Source organism: Ascaphus truei, chromosome 7 (genome assembly GCF_040206685.1).
Source record: "Ascaphus truei isolate aAscTru1 chromosome 7, aAscTru1.hap1, whole genome shotgun sequence".
In the NCBI taxonomy this organism is placed as follows: domain Eukaryota; kingdom Metazoa; phylum Chordata; class Amphibia; order Anura; family Ascaphidae; genus Ascaphus; species Ascaphus truei.
Genome location: NC_134489.1, coordinates 32,011,759 through 32,036,744, shown reverse-complemented (window position 1 = coordinate 32,036,744; position 24,986 = coordinate 32,011,759). Strand labels below are relative to the sequence as shown.

Here is a 24,986-nt window from a genome sequence, read left to right as displayed (position 1 = left end):
TTGTATCCACATGGAATATTAAATTGTTTGTTTACCATCTGCCAAGTCATCCCTGATCATTAGTTTAAATCAGTCTTTCACATAGGTAATGCACTATTGTGGCATGTCCTGCTTTTTGTCCCCCTTTTTCTGAGCTTTAAAGATACCATCAGGATTGGAGTGGATACATGAAGCTCAATAGAAAAGAAAAATGTGTGGTGCTCTGCAAAAAAAGCCAATCAATTTTATAAACAAAAAAATGAGGTTCAATGAAAGTTCCTGTGGTATACACCCCTGAATAATGAATTAGGGATTTACCAACCCATACACACGTGGTGAAGACGTGGTAATAATCACTCCTCCATTGTAATCCGACTAGCATGCTAGGGTCCCCACAAGCAATGCAGTAAGAGACCTCACAATAAAGTGTCCAGACATATAGTATCGGAATGGAGGATTTGCAATGTGATAAAATGATAAACTCACGTGAGGGTTGGTAATGTCCTCCTGGCTTCAGCGCTTCTTACACAGCAGGGGGTGTGCTTCCGTTTTTTCTAAAGCAGGTATCACAAGATGGTAGGAAAAAATAGGCACTGATACCCAGGAAACAAAAGAAATAAATGAGGTCCAAGAGAGCGTGTACCCATAAAACTAATAATATTTAATGGATCATCCAAAAAACAGCTACATCACGGGGTATGCAAACCCCCACCAATGCGTTTCGAGCGTAAGCTCTTTCTCAAGGTGACTATCAAATGTACTCACCAGTCGGTTTAAATACCCATGAGCCACGCTGCTGTCCACTCCCCGGTCACTTCCTGAAACCATCAGGAGTGACACGGGCGTGATGACGTCAGCGCGTGCCGTGGGGCATACAAAATATTGCAACTTTATTAATCAAATGACACAAACACAATTACAATTTAAAAAAAATGGAAAAAAACAACATTACAGTACTCGGTATAACTTTCAACATGGAAAAGCAAATAGCCAAAAGAACACAATAAATTCAAATGAATATCTCTAATAAAAGAAAGAAAATACCTAACAATAAGATGGACAAATTGACCAATGTATCAACACATATAGACCTATAGGAATAACAATCGGTGTATATATACACATATGTGTAAAATGTCAACATCTATTGAAAAAAGAAATCGCGTAATGAACTGTAAAGGAAACTGGGGATGAAACTACTGAGGGTGATTGTATACATAGTTGCATGATAAAAAAGAAAAACCCAATGTGTAATCAATGAGAGAAATACATTAATTAATTATAGTTGTTTTTAAAGTATTTTATATTAAAGTAATATTAATCTCAAAAACCATATGCTTGAACAATGTATTGAATCTAATATCCACACCACATAGCTATAAATATAACTATACCAAGCATGGGGGTGAATATGAGTGAGGACATTGTATTGGATTGAAGAAATTCAAAAGTGTAACCCCTGGGGAGTAGAGCCAAATCCCTCTCCACCAGTTTCTCAAATGTGGGCAGAAAATGTCCCTTCATATGTAATGGAAAGAAGATAGATTTCTTTTTAAAACCAGAACCAATGCTACCCAGGATGTTATTGGGATCCACTTGGTCACTACTTTCATTCATTCATTGGGCAGGAACTGCATTAGGCAGTGAGGCATTTAAAGTGAGGTTTTTAAGTGATACAGTTAGACTACAGTTTGACTAGAGGTGACTGGGGACTGCACACTCTTTTACTCAAGACAACAAACGGTAAGCTATTCAGATCACACTATGATCCCATGCTTGTTAGCCTGCATAGTTTAACCCCCCACCCCTTTACAACTTCTTTCACTGCAGCCTCTCCCAAAACTGACTGCACAAAACACTGAAACCCTGAATTGACCCTAGCATTGCAATGCAGCAAAACACTTGACAAGGTACAGGCCCACCCCTGCTGTTTAGTCTGCACACACTCACTCTGCTCACAGCAGCTCCTTGCAGCACTGCCTACCTCTGGCATCATGAACCTGCTATGTCTTCTAACTTTTTTCTTTCTCCTGGCCTCATGGAGATGTTACTCCCTCTATCCACTACAAACTCCTCCATCCTTGCCCACACCCAACATCACCATACACCCTGGACTACTCAAAAGCCTTGCACTATCTACTGAATGTTGGTGGAGAACTCTAAAAACCAGCACACCAACCACCGCACACTCAAATGGAAAACACCACAAATTTACAACTTGCAAACAACTACCCAAATTCCTACTCATACTATTACTCTCTCTAGCAGGTGATGTTGAAACTAACCCAGGTCCTCCCATTTCAGCTCTGTCCCATGCCCCTGAGAATTCCACCTTTAAATTCCAAAAAGGTCTATCTGTCGCCCATATAAACATAAGGAGCTTGCTGCCCAAACTGGATGAACTAAGGGCATGGTGCCTTATGCATAAACCCAAAGCCATCGTTCTTACAGAAACATGGCTATCCTCTAAAACCCCTGATGCAAATATCGCCATTCAGGGATACTCCATTTTTAGGAGAGATAGGTCAAAGAGAGGAGGAGGGGTGTTATTTTATATTGCAGACACCTTACAATTTACACTGTTACATTGCCCACCAAGTCCACCCTCTTTTGAAACTCTAGTTGGCAAAATCTGCCTCCCCTTTTCTAAGCCCATCTTGCTTGCTGGCATCTACCCCCTAAAGCCCCTCTACAATCCTTGACTGATATCACCCAATTTCTTGCCTCCATTTCCTCTCTGAATGAGAAGAGTGAGCTGCTAGTTCTAGGGGATTTCAACTTCAATTGGCTTGACCCTAAAAACCACAAAATCCAGATACAACTCAAGTCACTTAACCTATCGCAACTCATTTCCCAACCCACACGAATAAACCTGAAGTCGCATAACCATTCCTTGCTAGACTGGATTCTCTCCTCAAACCCCTGCAGAATCCAATCCTCTGGCATCCTTCCTGATATTTTCAGTGACCATGCAATAGTGTACTGTGTAAGGAAAATTAAACCGCCCCATTCAAGCCCTAAAGTTCTCCTCACTAGAACATTTAAAAACTTTAACCCACAACAGTTTCTGGATGACCTTACCAACTGCCCATGGCACAGAATCGATTTAATTCCCGAACCTGATTCTGCGCTCGACTATTTCCAATCCGAGTTCTTTAAACTCTGCGATACCCATGCTCCACTACGCAAAATAAGGGTACGGGGGGCCCACCTTCCATGGGTTACACCTGACCTTATAGCACTCTACCAGTTCAGGGATGCCTTGTGGAAAAGCTACAAAGTAACTGGCACTACCAAGGATCTCAATCACTACAGATGCCTGCGGAACGTGTGCACAAGGCAAACAAGGTATGCAAAAGCACAATATTACTCTGACAATCTCCACCAAAATACATCAAACCCAGCTAACTTCTGGAAGGTTATCAACAATATATTCCAGCCTCCTAACCATCAACAACCAAGTAATATCACTAAGGGGGATATTACTCTGACAAACCCCACTGACATTGCAAATGCATTCAATGATTACTTTGTGGGGTGTGCCACTAACTTATTAGCGAAACGCAGCACAAACCCCAAACATGAATCTCATCCTGGGAGTAACCCTACAGTCCCACCCCCTCCCAACACTGCCCACAATTTTCAATTTAGCCCAGTATCTGAAGAGGAGATTATACAAGCGCTCCTCAAACTAAAACTAAGCAGCCAATGTGGACCCGACTTACTACAATCTAGATTCCTACGACTTGGTGCCCCAGCCATTGCCAAACCAATTGCGTCCATAGTCAACTCTATCCTGTCTGCAGGCCATATCCCTAAGACCTGGAAAACTGCCAGAGTTGTCCCAATCTTCAAAAGTGGGGACAAAAACACTGTCTCAAACTACAGGCCAATCTCACTTCTCCCAATTCTATCCAAAGTTATGGAAAAATGTGTCCACTCCCAATTAAGCGATTTCTACACCAAGACAAATTTCCCTAGCCAATTCCAGTCTGCGTTTCGTCCCAAACACTCCACCGTAACTACCCTGCTAAAAGTTTGCAATGAAATCCAGTGTGGAATGGAACGGGGACAACTCACTGGTGCAGTATTCCTAGATTTTGCAACGGCTTTTGACACAGTTGATCATGTTATCCTGCTTAACAAACTCCAGAGCTCTGGAATTGGGAAACATGCTTTAAACTGGTTTCAGTCCTACCTATCAGGAAGATCCCAACATGTGTCCATCTCAGGCTCTAACTCCAACCCCCTGGATATCACGTATGGTGTACCGCAAGGCTCTGTTCTGGGGCCCCTACTCTTCTCAGTGTTCATTAATGATCTTCCCACAGCTTGTAAGGAAGCCTCAATACACATGTATGCAGATGACACAATCCTGTATGCACACAGCCATAGCCTCTCTGACCTTCAACACATACTTCAGTCTGACTTTTTGAGACTCGAAAACTGGATTTCCCAAAACAAACTGTTTTTAAACACTGACAAGACTGTGACAATGGTATTTGGGACCAAGACTAAATTTGTAAAGCTTCCAGTGACTGAGCTCCTGATTAGAACCAACGCTACCACCACCATAACACCTGTCACTAGTTTTAAATACCTGGGCTTATGGTTTGACTCCCACTTAACATTCGGGATGCACATTGATACCCTCACAACCAAGACCTATGCCAAACTAAGGGTACTTTACAGGAACAAATCCTCCCTAAGTCTCCTGGTCAGAAAGCGTATTGCACAGCAGATGCTAATGCCAATTATTGACTATGGAGACATAGTATATGGCTGGGCTCCTCAAACCCACCTTAGCAAACTTGACACCCTCTACAATTCAATTTGTCGTTTTGTTCTCCAATGCAACTACAACACACATCACTGCGAAATGCTCAAAGAACTAGATTGGTCATCACTAGAGTCTAGGCGCAAAGTTCACCTTTCCTGTCTCACCCTGAAATACTTTCTGGGCAAGCTACCCAGCTACCTGAACAAGCTCCTCACGCCTACCACATGCAGTACCTATCACCTGAGATCAGACTCCAAAAGACTATTCATGGTCCCAAGACTCAACAAAGTATCCGGACGTTCCTCCTTCTCCTTCCGTGCACCCCAAAACTGGAACAACCTACCAGAGACTCTCATATCCACCACCAGCTTAAGTTCTTTCAAATCTAAGGCTGTCTCACACTTTAATCTGGTCTGTAACTGTTTCATACTCTCATAATATATATTTTCTTTAACTGTGCATGCAATGTCTTGTATATAATGTATACCTTGTTCATTTATGTAACTGTATTTGTAACCATGTATTATTTTGTTTTACTCTGTGCCCAGGACATACTTCAAAACGAGAGGTAACTCTCAATGTATTTCTTCCTGGTAAAATATTTTATAAATAAAAATAAAAATAAATAATTCTCTTCCAACAAAGAATTCATATCATGTGCACAACAGTACTCACTAAACGTAAGCTTATTATTAGGAGTGTCCCCAATATCATCTAATGAATCATCTAAAGCTGGATCAATAGAATTATCACCGTTATCGTTAGGGACGCCTATATCAGAATCTTTTTTCTCAAAAAACGTTTAAGAGTTAGTTTTCGCACATACTTATGTAAGTCTATTGCAGTAACAAAAAGTTTGAATTTAGAGTCCGGAGCAAATTTGAGTTGGACTACTATCTAGGTTTTAGATTAATATTATATAGGCGCCCACACTCTCTCATCTACTATTAAGATCGATTTCTTCAATCCAATACAATGTCCTCACTCATATTCACCCCCATGCTTGGTATAGTTATATTTATAGCTATGTGGTGTGGATATTAGATTCAATATATTGTTCAAGCATATGGTTTTTGAGATTAACATTACTTTAATATAAAATACTTTAAAAACAACTATAATTGTATTGTATTGTATTGTATGTCTTTATTTATATAGCGCCATTAATGTACATAGCGCTTCACAGCAGTAAGTGTATAGTATAATGAATTAATGTATTCCTCTCATTGATTACACATTGGTTTTTTTTTTTATCATGCAACTATGTACAGGCATACCCCGCATTAGCGTACGCAATGGGACCGGAGCATGTATGTAAAGCGAAAATGTACTTAAAGTGAAGCATTACCTTTTTCCCACTTATCAATGCATGTACCGTACTGCAATCGTCCTATACGTGCATAACTGATGTAAATAACACATTTGTAACAGGCTCTATAGTCTCCCCACTTGCGCACAGCTTTGGTACAGGTAGGGAGCCGATATTGCTGTTCATGACGTGTTGACAGGCGCATGCGCGAGCTGCCGTTTGCCTATTGGGCAATATGTCCTTACTCGCGAGTGTACTTAAAGTGAGTGTCCTTAATCCGGGGTATGCCTGTATACAATCACCCTCAGTAGTTTCATCCCCAGTTTCCTTTACCGTTCATTACACGATTTCTTTTTTCAATAGATGAATGAAAGTAGTGACCAAGTGGATCCCAATAACATCCTGGGTAGCATTGGTTCTGGTTTTAAAAAGAAATCTATCTTCTTTCCATTACATATGAAGGGACATTTTCTGCCCACATTTGAGAAACTGGTGGAGAGGGATTTGGCTCTACTCCCCAGGGGTTACACTTTTGAATTTCTTCAATCCAATACAATGTCCTCACTCATATTCACCCCCATGCTTGGTATAGTTATATTTATAGCTATGTGGTGTGGATATTAGATTCAATACATTGTTCAAGCATATGGTTTTTGAGATTAATATTACTTTAATATAAAATACTTTAAAAACAACTATAATTAATTAATGTATTTCTCTCATTGATTACACATTGGGTTTTTCTTTTTTATCATGCAACTATGTATACAATCACCCTCAGTAGTTTCATCCCCAGTTTCCTTTACAGTTCATTACGCGATTTCTTTTTTCAATAGATGTTGACATTTTACACATATGTGTATATATACACCGATTGTTATTCCTATAGGTCTATATGTGTTGATACATTGGTCAATTTGTCCATCTTATTGTTAGGTATTTTCTTTCTTTTATTAGAGATATTCATTTGAATTTATTGTGTTCTTTTGGCTATTTGCTTTTCCATGTTGAAAGTTATACCGAGTACTGTAATGTTGTTTTTTTCCATTTTTTTTAAATTGTAATTGTGTTTGTGTCATTTGATTAATAAAGTTGCAATATTTTGTATGCCCCACGGCACGCGCTGACGTCATCACGCCCGTGTCACTCCTGATGGTTTCAGGAAGTGACCGGGGAGTGGACAGCAGCGTGGCTCATGGGTATTTAAACCGACTGGTGAGTACATTTGATAGTCACCTTGAGAAAGAGCTTACGCTCGAAACGCATTGGTGGGGGTTTGCATACCCCGTGATGTAGCTGTTTTTTGGATGATCCATTAAATATTATTAGTTTTATGGGTACACGCTCTCTTGGACCTCATTTATTTCTTTTTTTTCCTGGATATCAGTGCCTATTTTTTCCTACCACCTTGTGACACATGAAGCTCCACATCTGAGTAGATCCAGATTCAAAGTCATCCAGGCGACATAGAGGTCTGTTTTTCAGTACATTTTCCAACTGGTTGTCAGACATCCAGCCGGACTTTTTAGGCTGCATCTGGAACTCCAGTAATTGGACTTTAATTTGGTATTGTTCACATTTTATGTTTTGTCACTAGCGCTATTTGCACTAATTATCCACCCACAGTATGGGCAGTGGCAGTGCCAGTCTCCTCCCATACACAGCCTACCATACTGTCCATTTTCATGCAGAACAGGCTGATCACCATAACTCCAGGGGCCTTTTAGCCTTTGGTAGGGTGTTATTTGAGGGTCTTTCCCACCACACCCTGGAAGAAAGGAGTGAGAGGGGGATATAGTAGAAACACTAACAACCATTGCTTTAATTAGAAACAATAGGGATTTCATATCCTGTACAGAAAGATATGCCCCACTCTGCAGCTTCTTTGCTATGTATATCTCTGCTCTATTTTCGGTAATCCTTCCTCCATACACAGAGGTTGGATATTCTTGGTTTCTGGAAGATAAGCAATATCACAATTACTTTACCAGTGGATTATATCCACATATTGGATAACATATGTGTAATCCAATATGTATACCCTGACAGCACCACTCTAGAAAGTTATAATCATATTGGTAGGCTGAGCAGGCATTCTGTGTGTGTTTTTGTGTGTATTATATCCACATAAACATGCCTTAAACAACTTGTAGCAGGGTAACATACCCACTATTATTGTTTAACTATGAACATCCCTAAGGGTTGTTTGGATTATACAGAGTTGTAGTCCTAATAGGTTAAACCTAAAATATTTTAATTTATCCATGTGTAGCCCCCGGTCGCCTCTGGCTACCAGAGCCCCCCTCCTTTGCCTCAGCGCGGTTGCGGGTGCCGCCGGACCCAGGGACGGACCCGCCAGCTGTTTCCAAAGGTGGGGGCCAGAGCAGGGAGCGTTTTGAGTCTCGGGAGGCTCGGCGGTGCACCCGGCTAGTGGGGGCCGCCATGATGGTTTGCACGCGCGGGCACAGTAATCACGCATGAGAAGTGAAGTGCGGGAGTTGCGGCGGCCATTCCAAAGTCGCGCATGCGCAGTGCAATTGCGCACGCGGCCCCAATGTTACAGCAGCATCCACGGGACTACAACTCCCATAAGGCCTAGGGAGGAAAGCCCCAGGTGACCCAGAACAGCCAATAGGGCTCAAGGATTCTCAGCAGTTGCTTTTAGATACAGTTGACAGTTGGCAGTTAGCAGTTGGAGCAGGGAGCTAGTGAGTGAGGGTGCAGGGGAGCAGTAGCCCCTTGCACTAGGCCAGATAACCCCCAAAGGCCCCAGATAACGATTACCCTTGCCCCAGTTTGTTGGTTGCTTCAGGGACAGGCCTTAGAGAAGGAGATCTGCCCCTTTAGCTATTTGGTTAAGTAAAGATACACACTGTGGCGCTCAGCCTGATTTCTGGGTCTGGGCTCAGACCCTTCTATATATACAGACTATCTTACCAGAGACTAATATATATATATAGACTATCTTCACGGAGGCCACGCTAAGCAGCGACTGCGGCCTGCCGGCTGCAGACGGATCCCCTTCAAGGTACAGACGTTGCTGAGCCGCGGTGATATTATCCACGCCGGAATTCACCCCATGCGTAGGAGGACATCACGTTGAATCCGGCGGATCCAAACCCAGTTGAATAGCGGCACCCGTGGCCTGGAGCCCCGGGCAGGTACCTTTAGTAGTGCACTAACACTTAAAGGGATAGCGCTATCTCCAATACATTGAGTGGGTGTGGACATAAAGGGACATCAGGGGATTGGTGCCCAGCACCCAAGGTACTTTGGAGGAGGGAATATTTATGGTGATGTGTGCACCCAGGGCACTTCTATGTGTATGACTATATGCATTATTCTGTGTGGTACAGGTACCGAAGTTATTAGAATTAACAATAGTAAACAGTTGTTAGCATACACTGTGTGCGTGTTTTATTATTGTGGTTCCTGTAAGAGGACCATCCCACTAAGGTGGGAACCCTTACAGGTGGAGGCGCTGTGTTCAACGAATGATCATGTAACCCCAGGCTCCCAGTGGCGGAGGTTCAGGCCTTCTGTGAGCCTATCAGGTAACGCACCACACCCGGTAACACAATTGTATTTCCCCACATGGTCCCCATCTGCGATAGGGGGGGGCAAAAGGTGTTACACATGTATTAAATATATGAATGAATGTAAAACCATTTTTCTGCTGGTCTCATAGAGCTCCATTGCGTTGAATAGCAAATCGCACGACAACGCATGAAAACTCGCGCCAGCGATATCGGGTGTAATATCATTGGCTCCAACTGTATTTCTATTTATTTCACCACAATAGGAAACTATTGGAAGATTTAATAATGAAGTCTGTGATCCAAAAGAAGAACGGTAATTAGTGCAATAAATATAAAAATGTGGATGGTGTAATTTGAATATTTGCTTTAAAAAGATGTTGTTTCATCTATGATCTATGAGTTTCTTCCACCTGATGCTGATATCTTGAGTGCTGAGGTTACTGCCATCTCAGACCTGACAGGTTCCATTAAGGTCCTCGCCTAACCGCTCTTATAATATCTCCCTTTATCTCTATCCTTAACTATTCCTTACAGCTCATTCACTAACATACAGTATCTATCTCCCCCTCGAACTGCTTCTATAACCACCCTCTATCATTTCTTCCCTAACTGGCCCTATAACTGCTCATTATAACACTTCTTCTAACTTCTCACTCTTACTCCCCCACTAACTTCTCCCTCTTACTCCCCCACTAACTTCCCCTCTAACTCCTCCACTAACTTCTCCCTCTAACTCCTCCACTAACTGCTCCCTCTTACTCCTCCACTAACTTCCCCCCTTACTCCTCCACTAACTTCTCCCTCTTACTCCTCCACTAACTTTCCCCCTTACTCCTCCACTAACTTCTCCCTCTTACTCCTCCACTAACTCCTCCTTCTTACTCCCCCACTAACTTCTCCCCCTTACTCCTCCACTAACTTCTCCCTCTTACTCCTCCACTAACTTCCCCCCTTACTCCTCCACTAACTTCTCCCTCTTACTCCTCCACTAACTTCTCCCTCTTACTCCTCCACTAACTTCTCCCTCTTACTCCTCCATTAACTTCTCCCTCTTACTCCTCCACTAACTTCTCCCTCTAACTCCTCCACTAACTGCTCCCTCTTACTCCTCCATTAACTTATCCCTCTTACTCCTCCATTAACTTCTCCCTCTTACTCCTCCACTAACTTCTCCCTCTAACTCCTCCACTAACTGCTCCCTCTTACTCCTTGTGACGATAGCCTGTCACAGGTATTAAGATTACACAAAATAACTGGGTTTGAACTGAACGAGGCTTAGATATAATAAATTGTATTTATTCCTTTGGATAGGTGAACACACAATATAGTACAGTAACAGACAAGAAATACACTTACTTTGGGGATGGGGGATGAGAAGTATTCTGTATAGCAATTCTCTCGCAATCAGGTAACAATTCAGATGTAGAAGACAAAGGATAAAGGGTGGATAACAGTTTATAAACCTTTTGTAACCCTATCCTTAACATTAAGTACAGGTGATTGGTCTTCAATTACCTCTAGCCACTCATTAACATGGGAACACATTTTGATACATGCCCCCCTGCTAGCTGGTACATGCGCAGTAGAACTCTGGGGTCTCATTTCTGTAGCCCCTCATCTGCATCAGGAATGCCAGCTAGTCTACCAATTTTGGATTCTGGCAGGATATTCTTTGTTGTGAGGTGTGAAATGGAACACTAAAAGACTGCTCTGGTTTGAGCCGTCTCCGCCCTCAAGTAAACAGTAGGGGTGACCAAATCCTTTGAACAATACTTAAGTCCTAGACATTGGGTCGCCTCTCTGGCCATATGCTACCCTGGTATGCAAAGGAATTTCCTCTGGGTTTTATCCCTGCTTTGGGACACAGTATTAAGATAAAACACAAACATATTAAAATATCCGGTTCCGTTGGGTCCAGCAGATCCAAACTTCCCAGTTCTCAATGCCGGAACTGGGACACCCTATGGTCTAATTTGCGTCTTGCTACGACCTTCGGAACCGGAGTTACACAATACACCTTAAAACGTTTCCTATTTTAATACAAAAAACTCCGCTGTAAATTAAATCACGGTTTTTCACTAAATCCCCATTGAAAACAACGGGCTCCGCCGCCATAGACTTTCAATGGCAAACCGCCGCCGTTGGCAGCTATGGGAATCCACCGCCATAGACTTTCAACGGGGCTGCGCCGCCGTTGAAGTCAATGGGGGTTTTCCGCCACCGCCGGTCAATGGAGATTGGCCGCCATTGGAGTCTATGGGAAAAGTCCCGAACTTTCAAGGGGGTCCATACTCCGTCGGGTTGGTCCAAGAGGGTCAAGGATGGTTCTGCAGCGATGCCGGAGCAGTGACTACAGATACCCCAAAACCTGATCCTCTGCACCCTCCGGAACCGGAGCTATGGATTACCAAATTTCAGCTTTTCACACTTAGCCGTTTTCTTGAGCTGTTTCTGCCGCCGCCATTGGAACCTATGGGGCGACCCGCTCTTCTCGGTTCGACTCTTATCGGGGGTCCAGGATTCGGGGACCCGGTTGTGGTCGAGTGGGGGGAGGTCTAGGAACTAGGGGCAGAAAGAATTTTATTTCTAGGTGCTCTAGAACTGTTTATTCCCACGCCACTTGTCGTTGAACTTGGCTAATAAGTGATCAAAGCTCTCCTATTGAAAATGTATCCGCTTTGCGGTTTTACGGTTTGGACGGCAGCCAACTCGTTCCTGGAAAGCTCTTTTGAGGATTCTCCATTGAAGTCAATGGGCCCATTGATTTACAATGGGAAACCGCCGCTCCTCCTCTCGGACGCCATCTGCTGGTCTTCACAGGAAACAGGACCCAAACAGCAAGATTCGCCATTGAAACACATGGAGTCCCAATGGCGGCCTATGGGAGCCTGCAAAATGGTGCCTGAAAAGGCGGGAAAATTACACAAAGGGCTATAATCACTAAACAACTATTAACCCTTGTGCTCCCGGATGGATCCTAGTGTGTGTGTGATGCAGACACTGATTAAACCAGATATTACAATAAAGCATGGGAACAGGGGAATACACATTTACATGTCATAACAAGGGTTAAATCATATTTCTGGACCTCAGCCCAGTTAACCCCTTGTCTCCATGGTGAGGTCAGGGGATGGCCAAATGGGGTGAAACCCCTTTAATCCCGGGCTACCCCCCTTTCTCCTCTACACTCCTCCACTAACTTCTCCCTCTTACTCCTCCACTAACTTCTCCCTCTTACTCCTCCACTAACTTCTCCCTCTTACTCCCCCACTAACTTCCCCTCTAACTCCTCCACTAACTGCTCCCTCTTACTCCTCCACTAACTTCTCCCTCTTACTCCTCCATTAACTTCTCCCTCTTACTCCTCCACTAACTTCTCCCTCTTACTCCTCCACTAACGTCTCCCTCTTACTCCTCCACTAACTTCCCCCCTTACTCCTCCACTAACTTCTCCCTCTAACTCCTCCACTAACTTCTCCCTCTAAGGCCTTGATTATAGTAGGTTAAGCTGTGTGCGCCTGCCCTCGTGTAGTCATGCGCACAATGCGCACGCGTGAAACCTGCACACAAACTCCTCCATACACACTAACTGCTCTTTCTAACTCCTCCACTAACTGCTTCCTCTAACTTCTCCTAACTGCTTCCATAACACTTCCTCTACTGCTCCCTAAAACTCCCCCTCTAACTGCTCCTATATCCATCCCTATTAGTCCACCCCTAACTGGCCCCAAAACTGCTCCTTATAACTCCTCCCCTAACTGCTCCTCTAACCTCCCCAGGTTCTGCCGTAAATACTCCCAAAGCCCCACACCTATTTTCTCACTGATGCAAGCGGGCAAGTGAACACAAAGCCCCTTTATACACTAACACATAGGGCTGCAGCATGAATGTGTTGCATCTGCCATCAACATACAGTAGCATTAAATATCCCATTCATGAGCCTTGATAATAACGGGGTAAGTCTATATCTGCTGCCAGATATAGAATAAGGCCCAGGCTGTATATTTCTCCCCCACCACCCTGGTAAAAGGTTTTAACGCACTCTCCCCCTCTCTTGGCTGCCTGCAGTTAGGTAGAGCATTGCGTCTTAATTTTCCTCTTGAAAGTGAAGCCTGTCGCACCTAAAAGGATTTCACATTGATTGGAAAGTGAGGTTTACAGCAGGTTGCCAAGAACTTTAAAATCAGAGTTAAGTGAGATTTAAAGGTTCAACGTGTTACCCAGAGTTCACAAAACAACAACACATTTCTTACATTTCAACTGTTATTCTGCCCAGTTTTATAGTAAATCCTTTTATTATCTTTCATATATTCTGGAACGCCAGAGATATTTTGGTATTTGGTTTTCCAGGCAGGAAATAATAGTGATTTAATGATCAAATAAATATGAATACGTACTTATATGGAAGCCAAAAAAATCTCATTGCAGAATAATTCTAAACTACGCTGGTTGGTGGAAAACATATTTTTGGGGCGGTTTTGAAGCCAAATTGACTTAGAGATGTATTTTATGCTGCCCATGTTAACATACACATATTTAGGTATAGCATTTCCCCCCCAGGCCTCTGAAGTGGGAGAACCCAATTTGAATCCCAGTGCCAGGTCTCCTTGCGTCCTTGAGCGATATTTACTAAGCAGTGCTAATATTATGATCATTTATTTATTACGCGCCAACATATTCCGTAGCGCAGTACTATAGGGTTGGAGGACGAAAACAATAAAATCACAAACATAAACTTCCATTGTCACAGTAAGTAAGGAGGTGACTGACCCAAGAAGCTTACACTCTATAAGGAAGTGGAAACACGAGGTACAGGGGGGTACATTAAAGGAACAGAGGTTATACGTTCAGTTTGCAGACATTTCATGGACAGTTAGAGATTTAGCCCTCCCTCCCCGACCTCTATGGAGATTACATGGGTGTGTTATATAGTGCTGCTCCGCATGGGTTAGCGTGACTCAGGGGCTGGGTTCAGGCGGCTGGGCAATGAGGTAGCAGGGTTGTGGAATAATGGGCGCAAGGAACTTTTGTCACACCACAGCCTTTTGCTTAGGTTCCCAGGCACGGGGACCGCACACCACACTGTATACAACATAGTAATGTTTCTTTATGGTCATTGATGCAGTATGTGATTCCATGAATGCCCACTCTTAGCACTGAGAGAGAGGTATATCTCTTAGTGGCTAAACTGTTCTAAGACTCAGGCCCCCTCCCTCTTCTGTTCGGGATATCCCCATTATCTCAGTAATGCTAGTGCCATTGGGACTCATAGCGGGTCCTGTATATGTGACAACAATACCTGGGGACTGTTAATGCAGATCCACGGTTAGAGCCACCAGCACCCAGGAGTCCTCATTTTGTATATGTGGCCCTTAAGCTCCCCGAAAAATTAGATCATAAACTCTTTGGAGCAGGGACTCAATGTGCCAGACAAATTCTATGCACAGCGATGCACACACTGTTAGTACTCTATAAGTAACAAATACCTTTATTGCTACACAGATGCTATAGTGCAGGAGCAGCCAACTCCAGTTGACTGAGCCACCTGTGCTGATGCAGGGATATCCTTAAAACCTGACCTGTTGGTGACCCTTCAGGACCGGAGTTGGCTACAGCTGCTATAGTGTGTCATATTGATGTGTAACAGAGCGACAGGTTCTGCCTGCAATTTGTTCAGTTTTGCTCATGATGGACACTCCACTGTTGCTTCCAAAGTCTATCCTCTCTGCCATTAGCTGCCTGCCGGCTCTGAGCACGGGGCTGTAACATCAGTCACACTGTTAGCCCACTTCTGTATCCTACTATTTCCACATTCCAGGCAATAAAGAAATTGGTGACAAACTGCTACGGCCCTTGAGATCCTTCTTGAGAGCAGACAGAAGTGGATGATGGGAATGGGCCTGACACACAGGCAGCGTACGCCTTGATCTTCTGCAGTAGTTGATACCTACAGCTGTTGAAATATGGCTTTTGCTCTAGAGGGAATGATAGACAGAGATGAAGAGACACAGGGAGCGAAAGAAGAGAGAGAGAGAGAGAGAGAGAGAGAGAGAGAGAGAGAGAGAGAAAGAGAGAGAGAGAGCACCATGCACTTATATTCCTCCAAGTAAATTAACCTATACTACAGTACATTGTGGGGCCCAGGACTAGAGTTTCCATTGCCCCCCGCCCCCACTCAGTGTGTCAGCAGCCTTGCACGTCCCCCCCTCTTTAACATCTCCACGTTCTTATCCCCCTCTATTCATCTCCCTCTCCTCATGTATTTCAATCCCCCTCTTCCACTCTTCCACACTCCCCGTCCAACCTCTCTCCTCTCACTCTTCCCCCCTCCGGTATCACTCAATGCCCCCCCCCCCTGGACCACACACTTCCCGCCTCCAAAATAAACACAATACAATAACACACACACAATCCCCTCCCACACAAATCTCCCCCACAATACAATAACCCCCCACCAAACACACACACACACACATACATACAATAACCCGCATCCCACAATAACATAACCGCTCCCCACAAACTACAATAACACACCCTGTAACAGGGACTGATCCCTGTTTAAATAAAGCTGCCTCAGAGCTCTGAGAATCCAGCTGCGAGATGGTTGATTGCAGCCACTCAATTAACTAGTCTCCACCTGGACTTATGAGAGCTCTGTAAAAAGCCTCATGTGAGACACAGGAAATAGAGATTCCTTAACTCACATTTGGTCCGACACAAGAAAAGCAGAGTAACCTGCACACAGTCTTGAGCACGAAGGTGTGATGAGATCAAGACATCCAGACACCCAGAGCTATATTTCCTGCACACAGATGACCCAGGAACCTGCCAGAGACTGTCATGGAGGGCCACCTGCTTAAGGTACCTCCTGAGACTTTGGGGTGATATGCTAGTAATGGGAATATCCCTCCAGTCCTGCAGATAGGGTCTGGGGAAGTAAGTTAGCCCTTACAAAGGGATAGGGGTTTGTTATTTTGTATGTTTTTTCCTTGTTAAAGGAACAGGTGCAATAAAGCCAAGATATAATTTCTCCCTAATCGGTCTCCATTAAATGTACCTCTGCACACATCTCTTACACACCCATACTTCAAAAACGCACACACAATCCCCTCCCCCCCCCACACACGCACAATTCCACACCAATTCCCCATATAAAATACAATAATACCCCCCCACACACAATTCCACACCAATTCCCGACATAAAATACAATAACACCCCCCCCACACACACACAATTCAACACAAATCCTCCCAACAATGCAATAACCGCCCACTACACCCACACACACACAAACACACACAATAACCCCCCCCCCCACAAAATACAATAACCAGCCCACGTAAAATAGGGGTTCATGGGATTGGTGTATATGTTGATCTGCATCCCCCTGCTTCAGCAAAATGGCCCCAGGTCTTAGATGTATTTCCCCAGCAGTCTGTGTTATATTACTGTGTGTAGATAAATCATGTTGGGAGGGAAAGGGTTAACCATATTGTGTATATGTGGATCTGCATTTCCCCGCTTCTGCCAAATTGTCCCAGGTCTTAGATGTATTTCCCCAGCAGTACTGTGTGTTATTGTAGATATCCTGTTATCCTGATATGGATATGAGGGGTTAATGAGATCTGTGTATATGTTGATCTGCATTCCCCCACTTCAGCAGAATTAATTGCTATGTTATGTATTAACATGGAGAGATGGGTTAACTGTGTATTGGACATAATGTAAATCCCATAGAACCATATCTTTGTATGTGTTTGTGCTGCAAGGCTGAAATTTGGATATGCTTTCCTATGCAACGAACACAGGTTGCATACATATTGTTAATCTGATTTAATATATGGGAAATATAGTTATGAGTTATCGCTGTTTTTACTATAACTTAGGATAGGTTTGGAAGCTTGCCAAATGGCCGCTTTGATATGTAATTGTACAATCAAAGGATGCTACTTGAAAGGCTTTGTTGTGGAGAAGTTCCTCAGAGGTGAGAAAAAAACTTGTACATCAATGGAGGTGACTCGCCTCATTGCATATGCAGCCAGATCTCACAGATGGGTACTAACCATTGTGACCTGTCAAACGTAACACCCTACATGAAAGACCCCTGCCCAATAAGCATTTTTGCTAGACAGGATGGCAACGAAGGCATCATGTCATAGTTTTTTATAAATTGGCTGGCCAAGTAGCTACAGGGGAGGGTTGTATTAATGAGGGGCTGGGTAAACCCGGCTTCTCGCGTTACCTGGCAACCTGTGATTGGGACAAGATAATTGTTCACCAATAACTGAACTGCCATGTTAGGAATGGGAGGCCTGCATCTATATAGTTGCTTGCACCCCTTATTCCTGGGCTTGTCGTGCTTGTTGTGACCTATAACAACTAAGGAGCTGCTATTCGGCTGAATATCTCCTTGTCCAACCCCAGTGTAAAGTGTAAATATTTCTGTAATGTTATTTGCTTGATGTATTGTCTGTTCTGCTCATAGGAAATAAACTCATTCAGTTTACTATATCCTAGTATTGTTCAATCTGGCCCGGTTATTATATATATTGTCTGTTCTCTCGTGACACCCCCCCCTACACAAAATACAATAAAAACACACACCTTACCTTTGGGGGTAGGTGGAGTCGCAGTCAGACCTCTGGTACCACGCCAGTCTGTGTGCTGAAGCTGGGCGACTTCTGGGCGGGCCCAGCTTCACCGGATTCTGGCACACACGGGGCGGGGAGAGGCAGGCCACGTGCCCAGTTTCCGGCGCACATGGGAGGGGGAGAGGCAGGCCTGGCTCCCGGATTGCACCAGAGGGGGACCGGCAGGGGACGTTTATTCTGGATCTCTGCCCCTGTATATATTTCTGCAAAGATGTAGTACGCCTTACGGTCTTCTGTGGTCATGCCACACACGCTCAAGGCACTTAAGAAATAACGCTATGGGTGTCCCATTTGAAAGCATGGACCCCCTGCAGCTCCATCGCTGCAGGCATGTGCCCAGCACCGCAGACTTTCGCTTCTTTTTGTCCGCGGTGATGGGGACAGTAAGTCTAGCTGCATTTGGATGTTCAAAAGGAAGATGGTACCAGTAGGTCATTCACTTGTATGTATGTGTGTGTTAAATTAGATTTGATGACTGCTTTGTGTCACAAGCAGAGTAGTTTACGACTGTTTAATTATCTCAACCTTGTCACCCAACTCCACAGTCTTACAGAATGAAGTCAAAGCGAGGGGCCAGCCGGGTGTTGTGTGCGCTCCTGGGGTGCTAAAAACGACCTTAAAAAGTGACAAAGCTTTGTGCTGGCAGCACTCCCAGGAAATTTCACCCAGCTATCAAAGTACTGGGTCTTGATCTTGTATGCAGCTCTGCAGATGATGAAAAGGTCTGTACAATGGAAGCTGATTTACACCTCTCACCTTTTCGCTCCCTAGAAACTTTGCTGCCCAAGGGACTACGGGTGTTACAGACCTCTCTGACAGTGAAGGCGTTAAAATTCAAATGTTTTAAAGATCTCCTCAAAAAGGAAAACTGCGTGAGGTTTTCACACTGAAGCTGATACTGAAAAGTATTAATATACAATCCGTGCTGCCTTACGAGCTATTTACTGTAGTACATATACCAAAGTAAGGCGAGAATATATCCATATTGCGATACAATCTCTAGGTGCTGGAATAGTGCAGTAAGGGTGCTTTCCAGTGTACAAACAGTTAACCTCCACCTGGAAAGCTTGCTGTAGCTGCGACTAATTAAGCAGCCTGGACTCCTGAAGAAACAGGAGTTTTAAAAGTCAGGAAGTTGCCTGAACAGAGAGAGAGAGAGATTGCTTTCCCCACAGAGGGAGATAGACTTCTCCCCAGCAAGGTGAAGATGGACAGCCCAGTCCACTAGGCTCCCTGGATGGTGGTCACGGAGCCTGTTGGGACTGACTGGATTGTAAATCCCAGGAAGAAGAAGGAAGGACACAAGACTGTGCAGAAGCAGGGATGTCCTGTCCAGGACCTGAAGCTGTTGCAGGGTCCAGAGGAAATTACCTGGAGCCCTGGGAGGAATTCCCTAGACTCTCATGGGGCCGAGCCCCCACAGAACAGATAAGAACTCTTTTCTATATTGCGGGGCCTAAAGACTATATATTGTTTACCTATACTAGTACTGTGCTGATAACCAGCTTAGCTGGCAGTGCCGTTAGAGAGAGCTGGAACTGCATGTTTAATCAGTTTCCTATGAAGGAGTTGATGTTTATTTTATTATTTTATCATTTGCTTTGCCTTAAAGGGGCATTGGGCCTGTTATTGTATTATTTAACCCCTGTAAATAAACCCTGTCTGAAGGAGTACAGAGTTTCTTGCCTTAATATGGGACCTAAGATACTGCGATGTGATGCAGATATCACAATATATACACACACAATATATGCACAGCCTGGGTTACGATGCATAGCCAGTAAAGCTACCCACAGACAGCTGTTTCGACCTTTTGGGTGTATGTATATACAGAGAGTTAATCCTTCTTGGAATGGCTGTTCAGCTGCTAACTAATGAAGCTAATCAGCCTGATCTGAATAGTCAGGAAGTGCTTTAAAAGACTGAAAGCTGCCATGCACAGAGGGACTGTTTTTCCCCATAGAAGGGGGGGGGGGGTAGACAGGAGTGTTTCCCAGCTGCCAAAGCTGGTTAAAGAAGCTGGTAAAGAGTGAGAGACACTGCTGAGAGAGTCGTGCTGAAGCAGTGACGTCTGGTTACAGAGGACCTACAGGAGTTTCTCTGAGCTCCCGTGGGGCTGAGTTCCCCAAGGAAGAAAAGGAGGAGAGATCGTGCTGAAGCAGCGATGTCTGCTCCATAAGGACTAAAGATAAGCAAAACCCCTATTGTATGCAAGACTGTATTACATTGGTTTATATGCCGGGGCATGTTTTAGCTGGGAACCAGTATAGTTGGCCAGCGGTCTTTAGAGAGGACTGAAGGAAAGTGAGTTAGTTTCCCTAATGGGAATAGGATTTGATTTTATTATTTGGTTTTCTTAAAGGGGTGGTGGGCCTGTTGTTTGATTTAATCCCTGTGAATAAACCCCTGCTTAGAAAATACAGTGTTTCCGGCCTTAAATTGGGACAAAAGAGACTGCAACGTGGGGTGGGCATCACAATATATATATATATATATATATATATATATATGAGTGAAAGAACAATTAGCGCAACAAAATTCTAATTTTAAACAAATCATAAACGTGAACAATATACCACTATATAATACACTGGGGGAGGTGCTACCAGTCTCTAACTTTCCCTAGTTTACAATGCTGCCAATTAAGTCCATGACCCCACTACGGTCGAGAGAATGAGGATAGCGTAGATGACCTAGGCGCAAAGATAAAAACAAGAAGGGAAAAACCAATACATAAGGTGGTGTACCTGTGTATATAAATTATATCAAATAAGAAAGCACTTACAGCTGGAGAATTAGATATGAGTGAAATTCCTCATATAATTGGTGCTTGAGATGCTCTTCAAGGGATGTTATACTGGCGTGTTGGCCCAATTTTTCACCACTTCCGCAGGAACTTAAGTATTCATTCAGGAATCACCAAGCAATCTTATAGACTTGTAAAGAATCCTCCTATTCCAATGCGAGTCAGAGATAGGTCGTGCAACAATAAAAATAAAACGAATTTATTAAAAAAAATATATAATCAGCTTGAAAAAATTCTCTTAAGCTGTACAAATGCAAATAATAGGCAAAAAAACGAGGGAGAGAGTTCTCTCTAGGATCAAATAATGATGTAAATCACAGTCAATAAACGTGTATCCCTGTATCTGTTAGATTATTATATACAGGACCACATAATGTCTGTGTCGGCAATTGAACAGTCACAATCCTCCTTACATCCACACTGACGATCTTCTGGGTGGTGGGGACCGGAGTGGTAAGTTCGTATATCATTGTGCATAGAATCGGCGTGTTCCCGGCTTCTCCTCCTTCACTCACTGACTACATGTCACGTGGGGTAATCACCACGTATTTGCCAACATATAAGTTAGAGGAAAGTCACCAATTATATGAGGAATTTCACTCATATCTAATTCTCCAGCTGTAAGTGCTTTCTTATTTGATATAATTTATATACACAGGTACACTACCTTATGTATTGTTTTTTCCCTTCTTGTTTTTATCTTTGCGCCTAGGTCATCTACGCTATATATATATTGGTGTTCAACAATCCTATACATCTGCACGCCCCGGGCGAGTGGATTTAACATCTGGGCGAGCTCCTATTGGCCCAAGCAGCACACCTGTTTTTTTTTTTAAATTTCCCTGCTCGCGCTAAAACAAACCAAAAGCTGTGCGGAGGCCCCCGCTGCCATGGGCGACTCCCCCCCCCTTCCCTGCAGTGCGGAGGGGCCCCTGCCTTGCGGGTGAGTGTGTGTGTGTGAGTGACTGTGTGTGTGTGGCTGTGTGTGTGTGAGTGTGTGACTGAGTGTGTGTGACTGAGTGTGTATGTGTGTATGTGTGTGTGTGTGTGTGTGACTGAGTGTGTGTGTGTGTGACTGAGTGTGTGTGTGTGACTGAGTGTGCATGTGTGTGACGGAGTGTGCGTGTGTGTGTGTGACTGAGTGTGCGTGTGTGTGTGTGTGTGTGTGTGTGACTGTGTGTGTGACTGTGTGTGTGACTGTGTGTGTGTGACTGAGTGTGTGACTGTGTGTGTGTGACGCTCTCGCCCACACTCTCTCTGTCTCACCCACACTCTCTCTGTCTCTCACCCACACTCTCTGTCTCTCAACCACACTCTCTCTGTCTCCCACCAACACTCTCTCTGTCTCTCACCCACACTCTCTCTGTCTCTCACCCACTCTCTCTCTCTGTCTCTCACCCACTCTCTCTGTCTCTCACCCACTCTCTCTCTGTCTCTCACCCACTCTCTCTCTGTCTCTCACCCACTCTTTCTGTCTCACATTCTGGATCTGGATATCTTATTTACCCTATATATCTTAACTGTCCTATACTTCACCGAAATAACCTATACGGCCTTTTTCCAGATCTGACTCAAGCTTCACACGGGAGGCATCGGAATCCCCCCTAACCCAGAAGACAGGTAGGGAACACATCCCCTCCAATGTATAACATTGCGGGAATGAGGGTACCTGGACATTGAGGGACTGCGGATCAGGTAAGATCCCAGGCGGGATTGCTGCTTTAGATATTGGGAAGTGGGGGCATCCAGGCACTAGTTATGGGGTTCAGGAAACGAGTCATTCACATCTGGCTTTTTTTCTAGATCCGACACACACACACACACACACACACACACACACACACACACACACACACACACACACACACACACACACACACACACACGTAACAAGGACTAATGTAGTATAATGTAATACAATAAATAAACGTATGTCAAAAACGAATGTTCTTACTAGGAATTTATTTAATTTATGTATTTTTTTTAAAACAAGACTAGGGGCGGGGATGGGGGCGGGACCAGGGCAGGGTTGGGGGCGGGACTAGGTGGCGAGTAGATTTTTGGGTGATTTGTCGAACACTGTATATATATATGACTGATCAATAATCTAATAAATCGATCACAAGTGAGATGTCCTAGCTGATATACTATATATATATATATATATATATATATATATATATATATATATATATATATATATATATATATATATATATATATATATATATATATATGCGTATATGTGTATATATATGTAGCCATGCTGTAAAATGGCTAACAGTCATCTCTCCTAAGGCCTGGTAAGTTGTGGGCATGCCAGTAGTAATCATGGAGGTTTGCCCTCACACCCTGGTGAGGTGCCCTATGTGAGGATGGGAGTGGCTACATACTCTGAGTCCACCCTTAGTGACATCAGAGTTGTGCCCGCCCCCTGACGATATAAGGCACAGCACTGCTCAAAAAGTTAGGTTCAGTTCTGCAATGTTATGCAAGGAGTAAAAGTAGTTGGTGTAGTTAGACACTGAAAAGTGATGAGACTGTGACCAGGGACCTGGCACAGGAAAGACATCCCTGCGGGGATAGGGAATCCCCAAATCACGGACAGAGACATACCTTTCATAGGGAAGCAGCTGAATGATTATGTGTGGCTAGAAGATCACTGTGAGGGGCAGTTAGCCACAACCGTCAATAAAGATGTTCCTGATTAAAGACACTCTCGTGTGTAAGTGTGGAGTTATTGCACAGAGAGGAGCACCACGGAGGAGTTCCTCACCAGGACCATCCACAAGCTCAAGCTGGGATCCTGATGAGGTGGAGGCGCTGCACTGGATCTAGGTAGGACTCAAGCACACTACCTCAGCTGCCTGTCTGGGTTGGCAATCCCCACACAACATCATGCGGGAGACTCAGGAGTCCTGTTACCAACAGGTGCACCACCAGACATCACACTGTAATGGGGACTGGTTAGACCACAGGGGCCAATATGAGATTGGGTGGGTCAGGCCAGTCCAGGAAAACCGTTACATATATATTGCACATACATAACTATACACACACTTCGTAATGTATATAATACAGCTCAACCCCGTTACAACGTGATCCGTTACAATACGAATCCGCTTATAACACGGTGCAAGCGTGGCTCCCAATTTTCGGATTTATGAATACTTTACAACACGATTATTGGCAACTTAAATACTTTATTGTACAACGCATACAATTGTATGTTATTTTTAACGCGATCCGATTCTTTGGATCCCATGCACAGCGTTATAAGGGGGTTGAGCTGTATATATATTTATAGGGGCTTGCCTGTCTATTCATGACGCGGTGGTGCTCTCAGCTGTGTCTGCCCCTCCCTGCTGGATCGCGCGGTCCGTGCCCCTGTTATCTTGGGAGCATGCGCAGTGGAGCGGTTGCGGTTCACTCCCTCTGAACCTACGAACACTCTTTCGGCTGTGGATGTTTGCTACTACCCTGCTGGACTGGTCTAAGTACTTCTGTGACCCCCTTTTTGGCTCTTGTCATTGTCATCTGTTATTCATATGCCTCTCTGTGTGTGCTTTATCTACAGGCTCAGCCCATATCATGGGATTTTGCTGCTATTATATGCCTTTACCCTCATACCATCACCTCACACAGGGGGGGCTCATTTAGGTAGCCTTGACTGGCCGGTCAGAGTGTTTTGAGGCAAGAATTTTCTTGCCTCTACACACTCATGTTAAAGGGTTCATTTATTGCTCATGCAGTGTAGCACTGCTTTCCAGCACACATCTCCACATCCCAGGTTCAGTTCCTGTCCCTCCTAATGATTTGTGGTATCTGTATGTATAGCTCACTGTTGCTTTATTCCACTTATCGATAGAGGCTCAGTATCATTTCAGTTTTGAGGACACCACTGCTCCTTTTACAC

At 44.0% G+C, this 24,986-nt stretch overlaps 1 long non-coding RNA gene across 1 annotated transcript; it reads left to right on the top strand.

Moving 5' to 3' along the window:
• Positions 1 to 8,749: 8,749 nt before the first annotated feature.
• LOC142498508 (uncharacterized) lies at positions 8,750 to 19,929 on the top strand. Its single transcript, XR_012802446.1, has 3 exons — positions 8,750 to 9,229; positions 9,871 to 9,920; positions 18,810 to 19,929. It is a non-coding gene; the product is annotated as an uncharacterized LOC142498508 (long non-coding RNA).
• Positions 19,930 to 24,986: the final 5,057 nt, after the last annotated feature.